At 44.6% G+C, this 15,365-nt stretch overlaps 1 pseudogene; it reads left to right on the plus strand.

Moving 5' to 3' along the window:
- The first annotated feature begins 14,738 nt into the window (after window positions 1-14,738).
- Window positions 14,739-15,066, plus strand: LOC111165178 (protein FAM229B pseudogene; annotated as a pseudogene).
- Window positions 15,067-15,365: the final 299 nt, after the last annotated feature.

Raw genomic sequence — 15,365 nt, forward strand, 5'->3', positions numbered from 1 at the left:
TCGGCCAAAGTCACATAGTTAACGTGGGGTGGTAGAGTGAGGGGCAGAACCCCAGTCTCTCTACTGCAGCTCAAGTTCCCAATCTTATAGCTAACACTGCCTCTAACCTGGGGGGTCTCAGTCACTTTCCTGTCCCCAAAACCTGAGGTTCCTTCCCTCACTTTATTTCATCCATAAATATTTATTGAGCATCTACCATGTGATAGACACTGTGTTGGGAGTGCAAGTGTGGCTCCTGCCCTAGTGACTATGACCGTCGTCAAAGTGCCATGACTCTCAGTAGCCTCCTGAATCAAGGGTGGGCTGAGGAGGAAAAGAAGACACTTTGCTGACCATATCAGGACGACTCGAAGACAGTGTCCACCAGAAGTAAGGGGGTGGTGTCCCAGGGGAGCAAAGACAAACAGAGCCTGGGTCTGGCTTTACAGAAGAGAAATTTTTCCAAGTCATATACTCTTTTCTGAGTCTTACCCTGCGCACACTCCAGGGGCAAGACCTTCCCACGTCATACCTAACTATTCCTCAAAACACTTCTTTCTTCTTGGTTGAGGGTTTCCCATAATTATAATCATAATAGCTACTCTTTATTTCCATGACAAGAGTGGGCTAGCCCCGTGTTCTAGGTTTGTTTTGTGTTTTTATTCATTTCAATTAGTTCACAAAGCAATCCTGTAAGCTTCCATTGACATCATCATTGTCATTGTCATTCTGACTACCCCGACAACTAGCACAGTCATTTCTACCATTATTGTTTAAAGAGAGTGGAGAGATATCCCAAACAGAAAGAGGCAGAGCTGAATCAGAAGCCCCAGGACTTTCCCCACCAGACCACACAGCCCCTCTACAGGTATACATTCTCTACAACCAATTATTCCAATGCACTCTCCCGGATTCCTTTGTGATGTTCCTATTGATCTATTTCCTCAAATGGCATTTCGTTAGAGTGTGACACATCTCATCAACATTTGCGCTGGGCCAAGAATCAGTAACACTGGTGATGTCCAGGAAATCCAAGGATTAGACAGAGGAGAAAGGGAATTGATGTTACATTTGTATAAGGTGTTTTAGGAAGTGTTAGATTACGTGGTGGTCATCTGGAGAATAAGAAAGGTGACTTCCTAACAAAGCAACACTTATCATTTATATTCTTTAACTAGGCAATGATGTGAGTGTATTCTATATGCCTAGTTACATATTCATAAAAGACACATTGTGAAGTGAAGAAATGTAGAGAAAGCATATTGGTTTTGCCGATGCCCATTTGCGTGTTGTTTGGTGAGCCATCTCCTTCTCTGAGACTAGGCATCTTCAGATTTTCTTAACATTTTATTCAGCATTTTATAGTTTTTTAAAATTGAAGTATAGTTGATTTACAATGTTGTGTTAGTTTCAGGTGTACAGCACAGTGATTCATTATCTATCTATCTATATTCTTTTTCAGATTCTTTTCCTTTATAGGTTTTTACAAAATATTGAGTATAGTTTCCTATGCTATACAGTAGGGCCTTGTTGGATATCTGTTTTATATGTAGTAGTGTGTATATTTTAATCCCAAGGAGGCAAGAATATACAATCGGGAAAAGAGTCTTTTCAATAAGTGGTGCTAGGAAAACTGGACTGCTACATGTAAAAGAATGAAATTAGAACATTTTTTCACACGCTATACAAAAATAAACTCAAAATGGATTAAAGGCCTAAATGTGAAACCGTAAAACTTTTAGAAGAAAACGTAGGCAGAACACTCTTTGACATAAATCATAGCAATATTTTTTTTGGATCGGTCTCCTAAGGCAAAGGAAACAAAAGCAAAAATAAACAAATACGTCTTCAGATTTAGAGAAAGACACACCTTGGACTGGCAGTCAAAGAGTTTGGAAAACCTTCCGTGCATTCTACAAAAAGGATTTGGGTTTTCGTAGTTTCCCTGACACGAGTAGTATACTCGTGACACTATTAGTAGTATAACATCTCAGAGTAGATAGGAAAAGGGAGGGTGAGAGTGTGAGCAAAATAAGAAAAAGAATGCAGAGCTCAGTTCTTTCAAGAGCAATGGAAAATGAAGACAGAGCCGCTCTGAAGCTAAACCATGATTGAATAGGGTAAGGACAGTTTGATTTTTAAAATCTAATCACACGCTTTGTAGAATATTCCATCATTCAAAAGTCACATGGTCTGTCGTTCCTGTCTTGGGTCCTAAGACTTGTTCTGGGGCTCACATCTGAAGGACCTATTCTTCTCCAGGCTCCCAAGGAGAGAAACATAGACAAATAAACAACATGAAGATGGTAGTGTCCAAGGCAGGTATCACAATGCAGCCTTTAAAGCATTTACATTTTGTTTGTTTCTTATCATAAAAGTAAAAAATTGATCTTCCTGATAGAACACTTTTTTTTTTTTTGCGGTACGCGGGCCTCTCACTGCTGTGGCCTCTCCCGTTGCGGAGCACAGGCTCCGGACACGCAGGCTCAGCGGCCATGGCTCACGGGCCCAGCCGCTCCGCGGCATGCAGGATCCTCCCGGACCGGGGCACGAACCCGTGTCCCCTGCATCGGCAGGCGGACTCTCAACCACTGCGCCACCAGGGAAGCCCCGATAGAACACTTTTAAAATACAGAAATAAAAGGAAACGAAATAAAAACACCTTTCCTTCAATATTAATGTTTTGGTGCTTTTTCTTCTAGCTTGTATTTTAAATCAGTTTCAATGGTCAGAAGCCAAACAAAATGCATTGCTTCATGTACCTGAGGGCTCCAGGGATGGAGGATGGTATAAGCCACCTAATTCCCCAGTGTCAGGATCCTTGGCCTCTTTCCCTCTCTCAGCGCTGCTCTGCCTCCTGAGATGTGAGCTTTACAAGATGCATCGCGTACATACATCTATGATCCCCAGAGAGACCTCTTGTTTAAGGGCCTTCCCAGGAGTCACTGATTGGCTGACATGGGGCACATCCTTCAGGAGGAACTTTGCAAGATTACGAGGGAACTTCAGGTTGCCAGGCAGAGAGAATTCCCTCTCTCTCTTTTCAGAATTAGGATAAGCTAAGTATATGATAATGTTTATTGAATGAGTGAATGAATGAATGAGTCGGTGAGGGAGTTAGGTTCACTCACTAATCTCACTTCACCCTCCATGTCATCCCTCTGATGAATTCAACACAAAAGAAAGCATTATGTACCTTTTACAGATTAAAGAACTGAGCCCAAACAAGTGCAACGACTAGACCCAAATTTTTCTGAATCCCCTCTTTTGGTTCACTCAGTAATCATTATCACTAAAATTAATTAACGTATAAGGAACACAGACCAAAGCTCAGCTCGAAACAAGCATTAGTTCAGAATAAGCATTTGTCATTGTTATTGTTGGTTTTATTACTATTATCTGTGATAGCATGTGTCAACTCACTTCTGATCCACTTGGTTAAAGCATGTGTCAGGTCCCTGTGAAGTCCCATAATTGCTTAGTGGACTTCTGTCCTATGGCAGGGTTCTTCTGCAGAAGGCTGGCATCTCAGCACCATCAAAGGTGAAGACATCCCTGTCTACTTAGGAGGCCAACTCATCAGGTTATTTCAAACCTACTTAATTTTCATTTTAGAAGCAAAACTTCATACAAGGCAATTCCAAATCCCCTCCAGGAAAGATCAGGGCAGATGGCAGTCCACAAACAATCCAATCTTCAAGTCACTGACAGTTTTTTTTTCTTTTTAAGTAATGTTTATTTTCTAAAGATGTACATAATTCATGCTCATTTGCAGAATTTTGGGGAGATACATAAAAGTATGGAAAAGGAAATAAATATCACATAGAATTCCACCTCCCAGAGACAACTATAACGTTTCATTGAGTCTCTTTAATATTGATTTTTGTCTATGCAACGCCAATACTTTTTCATTTTCTCTTCCTCATATTCCTTTATGAATGAATCAAACTTTTACTAGCCCATATAAATATTCACCACTTCTCTCGACATGTTTTATTATTCAATCTTGTAAGACACTAAGCACATCCTGGAAACATCCTTTGATGTGTTTGACACAGAGAACTCCGTAATTTCAAATGAAATTTTCTGCGTAAGACCCATTATTATTTCATAGGGCATTAAATATATACTTTTCACAGGTTTTCCCCTGAAAGGCAGGCAGGGAAGAACCTGAGGGCTTGATCAGGGCATTAGCAGGTTAGCAGACCCAGCAGCTTGTTCTCACTTTTCGTTCCGAAGGCATTGGTTCACAGGGGTGTCGGGACTGGAAATCAGCATGGAAATAGATCATCTATTTTACTATGTGGGGAAGTGAGGTCCTGAAGGATGTGTGCATAGTTCTTTTAACACGTATCTCAGGGCACTGTAATTTCTGTTTTGTACATCTGTTTCTTGCTTTAGACAGAGATCTTTGGGGCAGGAACTATATCTCATCCATCATGGGATCCCAGGGCATATACGATGCTGGTGCGTAGACGCTGCTCAGGAAATATCTGCCGGACTCAGCTGAGGGACAGGTGGATTCATATCAGGTAGCTGAGAACCCTGGGGCACTAAGGTGGAGGCACAGGTCGTTCAGTGAATGTTAGATGGATGAATGAATGGGAAAAAATGGAAGAAAAGAGGGAGGGAAAGAAAGAGGAAGGGAAGAGAACAATATGAATATTCCTTACTATGTTATTTTTGTTTTTGTGTTTTGCGGTACGTGGGCCTCTCACTGTTGTGGCCTCTCCCGTTGCGGAGCACAGGCTCCGGACACGCAGGCTCAGCGGCCATGGCTCACGGGCCCAGCCGCTCCGCGGCATGTGGGATCCTCCCGGACCGCGGCACGAACCCTCGTCCCCTGCATCAGCAGGCGGACTCTCAACCACTGCACCACCAGGGAAGCCCTAAAGAATCTTTTTAAACCAAGGCTTAAGTGGGCCGTGGATAGGCCCATGGGTAAGTGTCCTCCTTCTCATCGAGTCCCACAGGATGTTAATATGTGTCACGTGGGAGAAGGGCGCTCTATGGCCAAATAAGTTTGAAAACTGCCGCTCAGATCTGACAGATGATTGAGGCGAGTCACAGTCATGTGCCCGAAGAGTCCTAGTGTCTGAGTCCTGCCCCAGGCTCTCCTCCTCCTTGGTTTTAAAATCCCTCTTGTCGAAAATGGCCATTGAGAACGTGGCCTAAAGTCATTCAGTCAAATGGCCAGACTTTTCTTCTCCCTCTTATAACTAGGACACAGAGAACAATATAATGTCAGGGAGTCATGAACGTGTTCTGGGTCCCAGACTCAGTGCCCTGAATATTGCAAACTTGTGGATATCATCAAGAAGAGAATTCTCAATCTGGTGAGTCTGGTGGGGCTTCTACTACCAAGAGATGGATGGTATTTGTTCTCTTGTTTAAAAGACCTTAACTGAGCAATCAGCAGGCACTTGGGGCAGGGTGGAAGGTGGGAACTAGTGGTAACATAAATATGAATCAAGTCCAGATCTCAAGCAGCTTACAGTTTAGAAGATATCTCTACTCTAGTTAAGATAATGAACTATGTGATGGATAAAACACAGGGCTATAAGAAAAGCACAGAGGGCTCTGAGAGGCCAAAGGAAGGAGAAAGAGATTGCAGCTGGGGAACTCTGGGAAGCCTTCCTGGAGGAGGAGACATTATGATAATCAGAATCATTTGCTCTTCTTCCTCTTCTTCTATGGGCAGAGTTTATTTCCTGTTCCAGCGATGCAAGGTTTGACTTGCTGTTGCCAATGCAATGTTAGTGAGCTTGATAGAGAACAGAGTTGAATGTGCTTGCTTGCATAAAGCTTTTTTTTTTTTTTTCTCACGCTACTGCCATCACTATGACCAAAAAAAAACAACCATGGTCGGGGAGGATGAAAGAACCCACCCTCCCGCTGGGAGCCAATCCCACCTGAGTTCTGCTTAGATCAGCTAATCTCCAGCTAACCTGCAGAAACATGAGTGAGAATGAATGTTTGTGGATTTAAGACACTGACTTTCTGTGGTGGTGTGACGTGTGGCATTTTTGTGACAATTGCTGTCTAACATAGATAAGTTGGATCCTGAAGGAAGGGTATGATTTGGATTATGGAGAAGGTAGGGGGCCTCTCAGATGGAAACAGGGAGATAAAGGCAAGCAAGGGGGATTTCAGGCCTGTGGGAAAATAGCAAACGAGGTGGAAAGGGATTCAATAGACTGAAGGCTCAAAGCATTGGAGTGACTCCAAACTTTAGAAGGTCTGAGGCCAGTGTGAAAAATTCAGGCTTTATACTAAAGAGAATTGTAGTAGGCAGAATAATGACACCTCCCCGAAGACCTTCCTAACCCTCAGAACTTGTGAGTATGTTAGCTGACGTGGCAAAAAAGATTTGCAGGTTTCATTAAATTAATAATCTTGAGATAGGGAGAGTATTTTGGATTATCTGGGTGGGCCCGATGCAATCATCAGGGTCCTTATAAAAGAGAGGCCAGAAGGTCAGAGAAGACATGTGGCAGAAGCAGAGGTCAGAATGACGCCACCAAAAACCAAGGAATGCAGGCAGCCTCTAGAAGCTGGGAAGTTATGCCCTGAGCCTCCAGAAAGGAAAAAAGCCATGCCTCCATCTTGATTTTAGTCCCATAAAACTATTTTGGCTTGTGATCCCCTAAACTGTGATCTAATGCATTTGTGTTCTTTGAGTCAGTAAGTTCACGACAGTTTACTACAGCAGCAAAGGGAAACTCATACCGGGACAGAGGTTTGTATGCAGGGGAAAACCCTGATTAGAATTGTATTTTTGGATGATCACTTTATCAAATTAGCATGTGTAATATTTATACTAAGAAGAATTAATAAGAATTAATTCATGCTAGCAATAATTATTACTAGTAATAATGATTAAGTATTATAAACAGTGTACTATTATTATTATTGCAGTCATCACTCGTATGCAAGGGGGGGTCCTGGAACGACTCCCCCAAGGATACCAAAATCCAAGGATGCTCAAGTTCCTTATATAAAATGGCGTAGTATTTGCATATAAAATACAGCACATTCTCAGCATCAACTCATTTAAATCATCTCTAGATTACCTTATAATACCTAATACAATGTAAATGCCATGTAAATTGTTGTAAATACAATGTAAACATTAGGTAAATAGTTGCCTGTACTTGGCAAATTCAAGTTTTGCTTTTTGGAACTTTCTAGAACTTTTTCCCGTATTTTCAATCCACAGTTGGTTGATTCTAAGATGTGGAGGGCTGACTATACTAGCATTCATCGAGCACTTAGTATTTACCCAGAACTTTTCCAAGAACTTTACAAGTGTTAACTCACAACATCCCTATGAAATGGGAGCTATGACTGTCCCCAGCTCACAGACAAGGAAACCAAGGCACACTGAGGAGACTAAGCACAGAGAGGTGCAGCAACGTGCCCAAGGTCACACAGCCCGTCTAGCTCTGCACTTAAACATTGAGGGTCGGCCACGGGAAAGGGTTCGCTGAAGTGACAGAAGGGATGGCGGCCTAAGGTGGTGCATCCCAGTCCAGGGCTATTCCCACTGCACCATTGGAGGCCACCATGGATGCTGCCCCAAGGAAGGAGAGAAAAAAACGAGGGCAAATCGTAATATCAGCAGGTCAAATGTAGGAGCACACGGGCAATTGGTCAGCAGAAGGTACCCTCCCGGCATAAAACCCCATCTCGGAAACAGTGATAGAAGAAGCCTGTGTAATGCTCTATGAAAAGGTTTAACATTTTTAAAGGAGATAGGACACAGCAAGAAGCAGAAATAAAAGCAGGAGAGGAGAATGGGGTGGAAGAAGGCAGGCCTGCCCCGCTTTAAGCAACCTTTGGATTCATGAGAAAGAGATGGTTCCTCTGGGCAGGCACAGTCCTCCCCATGGTCCCACCGCCTGGTGGGGACGGTTTGCAGAAGCTTCCATCTCTCCTGCGCTCAGCCAGGGGCTCTGTGCCGTGTAAACCGTATGACCGTACTCCACTGCCCAGCTGCAAGGGTGAACACCAGCAACTCCCTTTGGGTTCTGTTGTTGTTTGTTTGTTTCCGATAAACCTTTAATTTTAGAATAGTTTTAGATTTACAGAAAACTTGCAAGGTTAGTACAGAGAGTTCCTATATACTCCACACCCCATTTTTCTACAGTTAACATCTTATTTTATAGTCAGATATTGTCTCTATGGGAATCCCAACGCCAACCATTTAATTCATGAAACCTAAAATAGTATTGAACACTTACTATGTGATAAGTGCGGGGTGTCGGCAAAATAACTGAGAGAGCAGACAGCTCCGTTTTTTTGTGGTTTACATTCTCACAGGAGAGACAGTCAGTAACTTGTAGATACGGTGGTTTCAGACAGATAATAAATAGCAAAATGTAGCAAGAAAGTGACTCGCAGAGTTGGGTGAGGCAGTCTTAGACTGGGTGGTCAGGGAAATCCTCTTTGATGAATTGACATATGAGCTGAACCCTGAAAAATGAGAAGGGAAGAAAGCATCCCAGGCAGAGGAAAGAATGCAAAAGATCTGGGGCAGGACAAGCTCAAAAATGAGAGACCAGACAAGTGGCCTGTGTGGCCACAGCACAATATGTCCTGACAGGCGGCAGAAGCCAGATCAGATATAACCTTGGAGGTCAAAGGCTTTTGAGCCAATTGGACAGATTCTTTTATAATCCAGGCTCTACTCCTTATGTGCTGTGTGACCTCAAGCAAGTTACTCAACCTCTCTGTTCCTCGGTGTCTTCTTTATAAAGATCTGCTGGGACAGAGTATCCAGCATCCAGAGGCCTTGCAGCTCTGCAGCCATCATGACTCTTGCATGACGTCCACACAGCGGTGCTGGGCATGCACTTTACAAATCCACCAGCACCATCACAGCAACCAGGGGCCAATGATGCTCTTGGAGCCTGTGACACAGATACCTGGTTGTTCAGCTCCAGTGCTGTCCAGCTCTTCCCCTATGAGAGCCCACTCCTCACTCTCTCTATCCTCCCAAAGAAGAAAGCCTGGGTTGACATTACTCCGGAAATGGATTCTGGATCTGAGATTCCCCAGGACCAGCAGCCCACTCAGAGACACCAGAAAGGGCCGTGAGGAAAGGAGACATCCATTACACGTGCTCTGGGAAACTCCTCAGGACATTCCCAGACTTGTCTGAAGAGCCTTTGGGACAGGTTGACAAGATGATGAATGTCAGACACAGAGGAAAAGAGTTCAAAAGCCGAGCGCTAATTGCCTTGGGATAAACTCTGACTGCAGGAGACCCCTGCAGAATGCCATTGCCCTGTGGTGGAGATTAGCCTGGGAAACGGGAAAGCTTCTCAGACTGGAGTCAGAGCCACACGGCTAGATGGTAATGGCCACCATTATTGAGTAATGAGTGTGTGCTCTGAGATGTTCTCACAAAAGCACCATTAAAGCAATACAACCACTGTCCTTGTTTTTAGAAGGGTGTTTCCATTAGGAATATGCTCACAGGCAAATCAGTATACTGTACTAATAGCGGCTTAAACAAATAGGGTTCGTTTTTGTTGTTTTTGCACATGGGGAAAGGTCTGGAGATAGAGAGCTCCTAATATTGGTTGGGATGCTTTGACTGTGGCATCAGAGACCTAAGCTCTTTCTGGTTGTTTTCTCTGCCATTCTTACCAGTTGCCACATTACCTCATGCTTGTTGCCTCATTATTGCAATGTGGCTGCTGTCAGTCCAGCTATCACACCCATTACCAAGGCACTCCTATTTGAAAGGGATTGAATAGGCAACTAATGCCACTATATTCAAAGGGTAAGCTGAGTCAGGGGTCTGCGGCATGGTATGGTGGAGATGACATGGAATGTCTCCTGTTTACTCTATCACTTGCGAGCTATGAAACTTCAACACCCTCGTCTCTCTCTGAGCCTCGGTTTCCTCATATACAAAAAGGAAGACAGTGATGCTAGTATCCATGTAAGGATAACAAGAAAGGGGATGTGAAATTTCTTAGTAAACAATTAAGTGGCATGAATGTTCCAGAAATTGCATGGTCCTCTCTGTGTAACACAGCATCACTGGGCAAAGAGAACACTCTGGACTCAGGCTTCCTTGGCTTTGAATTCTCCCTTCTCCACTTATTACCTGGGTGACCAAGGTTAAAAAACAACTTCTCCACATCACTGTTTTCTCATCTGTAAAATGGGGCAAGAACCGTATCTTGCTCACAGGGGCAGCGTGCAGGTTAAAGGAGATAATGCAGGGAAAGGGCCTTGCCTGTTACCACCACATCACAGGTGCTCAGTAAGTGGTGGTTGTTAGTACAATATGCTGGTGACACACAATTTGAAACCTTTCTGTTCAACCTCTCCAAGTTCCAGACCCGCTGCTTCTACACTTGTCCTGGATCGCTTGACCTGGGTGCTTCACAGACACTGGAATGGAAAGGAAGAGGATGACAGCCTAGAAACTCATACCTCTCCCTCCTCCTTCCTCACAGGCCCCTGCCTGAACTGTCACCAAGCCCCACCAATCCCATCTCTCTAATATCCTCCCACCTCATTCCTGTTCCTTCCTCCCTAGAGCCAGAGCTTCAGGGCACATTCCTAATCCTCCAGCCTAGAAACACCCCGCCAGACTACTGCTTCTCAAAATGTAATGTGCTTGCAGATCAGTTAAAATGCAGATTCTAAGTCCTAGGCCTGGGGAGAGGGGAGAGGATTCTCCATTTTAACAAGCTCCCAGGTGATGCTGCTTCTGCTGGTCTGAAGACCTCACTTTGCATCATCAGACTCTAGAATCAACTGGATTATAGGTAAAACTCTGGGCTGTAGCCCAAACCCAGTGCTACCACCACCACTGCCATTGCTGCTGCTACTACCACCAACAATGATAACAACAACAGGGCTTCCCTGGTGGCGCAGTGGTTGAGAGTCCGCCTGCTGATGCAGGGGACGCGGGTTCGTGCCCCGGTCTGGGACGATCCCACATGCCGTGGAGCGGCTGGGCCCGTGAGCCATGGCCGCTGACCCTGCGCGTCCGGAGCCTGTGCACCGCAACGGGAGAGGCCACAGCAGTGAGAGGCCCGCGTATTGCAATAAAAAATAATAATAATAACAGCAACACATAGTAGTTGTTGAGTTCTTACTGTCTTCCAGGCACCCTTTTAGTCTTTGTATATTTGTTATCTCATTTAATTTACATGAATTCCTCCCAGTCTGTGGATGAGGAAACAGAAGCCTGAAAGGTTGTCACATAGACAAGATATTTCAGCCCATTAGTAATGCAGCTAGAGTGCAAAGCCCAGTCTCTTATGGTCTAGGGACATTAGGTTATTCTTGTGACACCTGTCTTAAATTTCCTGTAGCCGATGATTTTTGGTACCTGGCATCAAATCCCTTTGGCTCACATCTAATTTCAGGCACAACCACGGTAGACAGTGGTGCCAGCAACTGAACTTAAAAGAGCTTTTGTATTTTCTGCTTTCTGTGCATATGGTCCAGAAGAACTAGGTGTGGGTGCGGAAGGGTCAGTAGTGGAAAACATCCCCAGGGCAACCGTCAGCCAATGCACTAGCCTTCTGTTCTCAGAGGAGCGATTCTGGAAAACATTCCCGACACATTGCAGATGACCCAACAAAGTCAAGACTCCATTGTCTCCACTGGCCTCCTGTATAACACACCCTCGTGGTAGCTTTTCCTCTACTGTCTCCATCTCTGTTCCCTCCCTCCTGCTTCCTGAGGTCACCTTCAAAATAAACTACTGGTACCCACGTCCTGCTCTCATGCACTGTGTCTGGAGAAACCAAGCTTTCATAGGACCCAAAAGGGCATGGAATGGGTAATAGGGGTGAGTGGGTGTACGGTTTTAGATGGAGAAAGGATGGGGAAGAAAGATGTATCGAGCTCCTGTGTTGAGTCAAGAACAATTACACGTGCCAGCTCACTGAATTCCCACATGGCTTGCAGGCTAAATTAAATATCCCCCTTTTACAGGGGAGGAAACTGAGATCCGGGGAGTTGGAACAGCTTACTAAGGTTACTCAGATAGCTAATGATTCAGATACGATTCAAACTCAGCTCTGCCTGACTCCACACCCAATGTTCCCTCCTCCATACTGTACCAACCCAAACATTCCACAGGGAGACTGTGCCCCAGCCTCCAGTTAACACTCCCTCCGTTCTGCACTGTGATGATGCGGCTGTGGGAACGGGCATCTGCTTCTCGCTCTGCCCTCCACAGCCTTAGTGATAATATTTGGATAGTTGAGAAGAAACATCACCACTCATCTACAGTCTTTGACTTCTAAAGACGAGGATGGGTTATTCACCAAATATTTGTACAACGTATTTGATTTTTGCTGACTTTTGAAAATGTGTCTCCTAAAGACACGTGATCCTTCCCTTTGTTTACTCTTTTGGTTTGTGGTACAAATCACGGGTAGGGCCCAGGGAGGCATCCCTGCCAGCAAAGCAACACGCACGCTCTCCATGGACCCCCCGCGCCTCAAGGGATTTGGCAGAGACCTTGCTGCACTTTCTCCTGCAGCCATCACTTCACCTGAGTAAAGCCCAGTGGTAACAAGTCACGATTCTGGAGCCCAATATGTCCCAGGAAGTAAGCACAGGACAGGAGACTGAAGGCTGGGTTTCAGCACCAGCTCTATACCAACCAGCAGTGAGACCTTGAATGAGATACTTAGACTCACCGAGACTCAGTTGTCCCATCTGTAAAAGGGGCTCCATCGAGGTATGAAGCACATTATTCTTCTTCTATTTCATTGATTTTAAGACAGGATTTTTGGTTTTTTACATTTTAAAAGCTTCAGCAACAGACAGGATGAATCCTAAAATCCGTGGCATCTCAGATTGATTAAAATACAGCATTGAAGAAACTATTCACATCCAGGACAAATAGCTGAGGCAGAGCCCCCCAGGCCTAGAGCTTCTGCGCTGGTTGGTCACTGACTCTGAAATCCCCAAAGGTGTTTTATATCTCACCTAATAAAATTACTGTAAAAGTTGGTAGAAAAAATAATTAAAATTCTTTTTTTTAATTATTAAAACATTTGGCAAGGGCTCATGCTGTAGGAATGCAGGAAGCACAGGCTTTGAGGTGGAATCCTGGGATCAGAGGTCTGGTTTAATAACCTGGGTTTCAGGTTATTAAAAACTGGGTTAGGTTTTCAGACCAGATCTGTACCAAATATGTATAAAACAGCCAACGTTCTTATCTATCACTAACTAGCTCTTTGAACTCGAACAAGTTACCTAGTCTCTCTGAGATTCAGTTTCTTCATCTATAAATTGAGGGGGAATAAAAGCGCTTTCTTCGTAGTGTTGTAGGAATTAAAAAGTTAATAGACGTAAAGTGCTTTCATTAGTTCCATCGTGTACGCAATGCCCAGTAAATGTCAGCATTTACACACACACAATAAACATATATGTGTGTCTGGACAATGTCCTAGAGTTTTCCTTTATCAGACCCTTCAGGGGCACCATGAGTGCCCCACTCTACAGATGAGAAAACAGAGACCAGAAGCTATGTGACCCCCTGAGCTCTCAGAGCTACTAAGTGGCTGAAGTAGGTTGGAGAGAAACCCAGGTATACACCACACTAGAAGGCATCCGAGTGACCATCTTCCCCTAAAAATTCCCTATAACCTGCTTTCCCAAGATCTTCCATGGGAATAAAGGATGGCCAGGGGCATAGAACTCCAAGGGCTGCTTTGCTTATATTTGCTTTATATTTTGGGCTTCTGAATAATTTTTTGTTTTGGGGGGAAAGGGTTCAGCAGCTGAAAAATAATTATAGGAATAAATACGTAAGTGTCGAGCCACTGGCTTCTCCCCTCCTCCTAACTTCCCTCTTCTGGAAAGTGAGACTCAGAGAAGGGAGAAGCTGGCTCAGGTCTCCGTGTCGTTTGATGTCAAGGAGAGCACCGGAGGCTGGGTCTTCACGCTGCCATCTCTCCAAGACCCACACCACCTCTCTGCCGGGGAGCCTCCATAGTGTATTTTAGCCTGAGTTTGATTTGGAGAAATTAAACCATTTTAAACTCCACCACAGACTGGACTCACTGTGTTCCTGTCCAAAAAACCATGAAGACAACTGCAAATCCCAAACTAATGACATCACAAGCTGGCATCCTTCTAAGGGTGGACGCATGCCATTTTGAACATGCGCTGCATTAGTAAGCAGTGGAATGCTAATAAAACGTGTGCAATAAATTGCATTTTAAAAGCATCATGGGAGGCTGAGATTGCTCTTTCAAGAAACCCTACGAGGAATTCTTTGATAGAGTGAGAAGGGGGGAAAAAGCCTTGAACAATGGAATAAAAATCATTCATTTGAGTCTTGTAAATCCAGACTGTAGTATATGGTGCTTCCTTTGAGCATACTGCTTTTTATGTGTGTAGCCTATGCCTGAACACTCATAAATAAATCAGCGGGGTAACTATGGCTGGAAAGCAACAGCTCCACCTCTCACCAATCCCCTCTTATCTAGTTTCTCCCCACCTCTCCCCTCCCTCAAAAACGAAAACTACTTCCACCCTTAAAATATCTAAGTATAGCGACTGGGCCTCTGGACCGCAGATCCTCGCTCCCTCATCAACATCTTTGAACATCGGCAGCTCCGGAGGCCGGGGTAGGAAACTATGTGAAAGAATCCTCTGATGTCACAATTTCTGGGTGTCACTGGAACATCTGATCATCATCCCTTTGGCACTTCCAGCCTTCTCTGGAAGGTCAGTAGAAGCAATCGATCTATTCACCTCTACAGGAATCAGACTCGGGCTATTTTGGTTTTCAGTGAATTATGCCTTTTCAGTTTGGGACCCAACCAAGGAGGTTTCCAGTGGAAGGGGGAGATTCTCCAGTTGGGCCGGAGCCTGGGCTGAGCTCCAGTGCTGCCTGTAATGAGAAAGAGATGTCACCAACCAGGCAACTCGGAAGATGCCCTGGAAGTCATGGCCCGACAATAACTGATGTTCCCATCACCGTCTATGCAACGATGCGAAAGCCGCCTGCACAAAGCAGCAAGGAAATGCAGCCTAAAGAGCATCATTAAGTCTTCTGCAGAGGTTTGACTAGGTCAAGGGTGATGGGCCAGCATCATCTTATGATCTAGTAAACAAAAGTGGTGGCACATTCGGATGAAAAAAAAATCTAAGTAAATGAGGTCACGGTGCTTTCGAGCAAGGAGAACAGATGGGCGATGAGGAGACCTGAGTTCAAGCACTTTGATTTTTTTTGGGGGGGGGAGCAGCTTGCGGGTTCTTAGTTCCCCCACCAGGGATTGAACCCGGTCCCTCTGCAGTGGAAGCATATGGAGTCCTAAGCTCTGGACCACCAGGGAATTCCCCAAGCACTTTGATTTTTAAGCAACCCATCCTGTCACCTCTCTGAG

Source organism: Delphinapterus leucas, chromosome 17 (genome assembly GCF_059928025.1).
Source record: "Delphinapterus leucas isolate spDelLeu-1000000601 "Yukka" chromosome 17, BTC_Dleu_Yukka2, whole genome shotgun sequence".
Classification (NCBI taxonomy): Eukaryota; Metazoa; Chordata; class Mammalia; order Artiodactyla; family Monodontidae; genus Delphinapterus; species Delphinapterus leucas.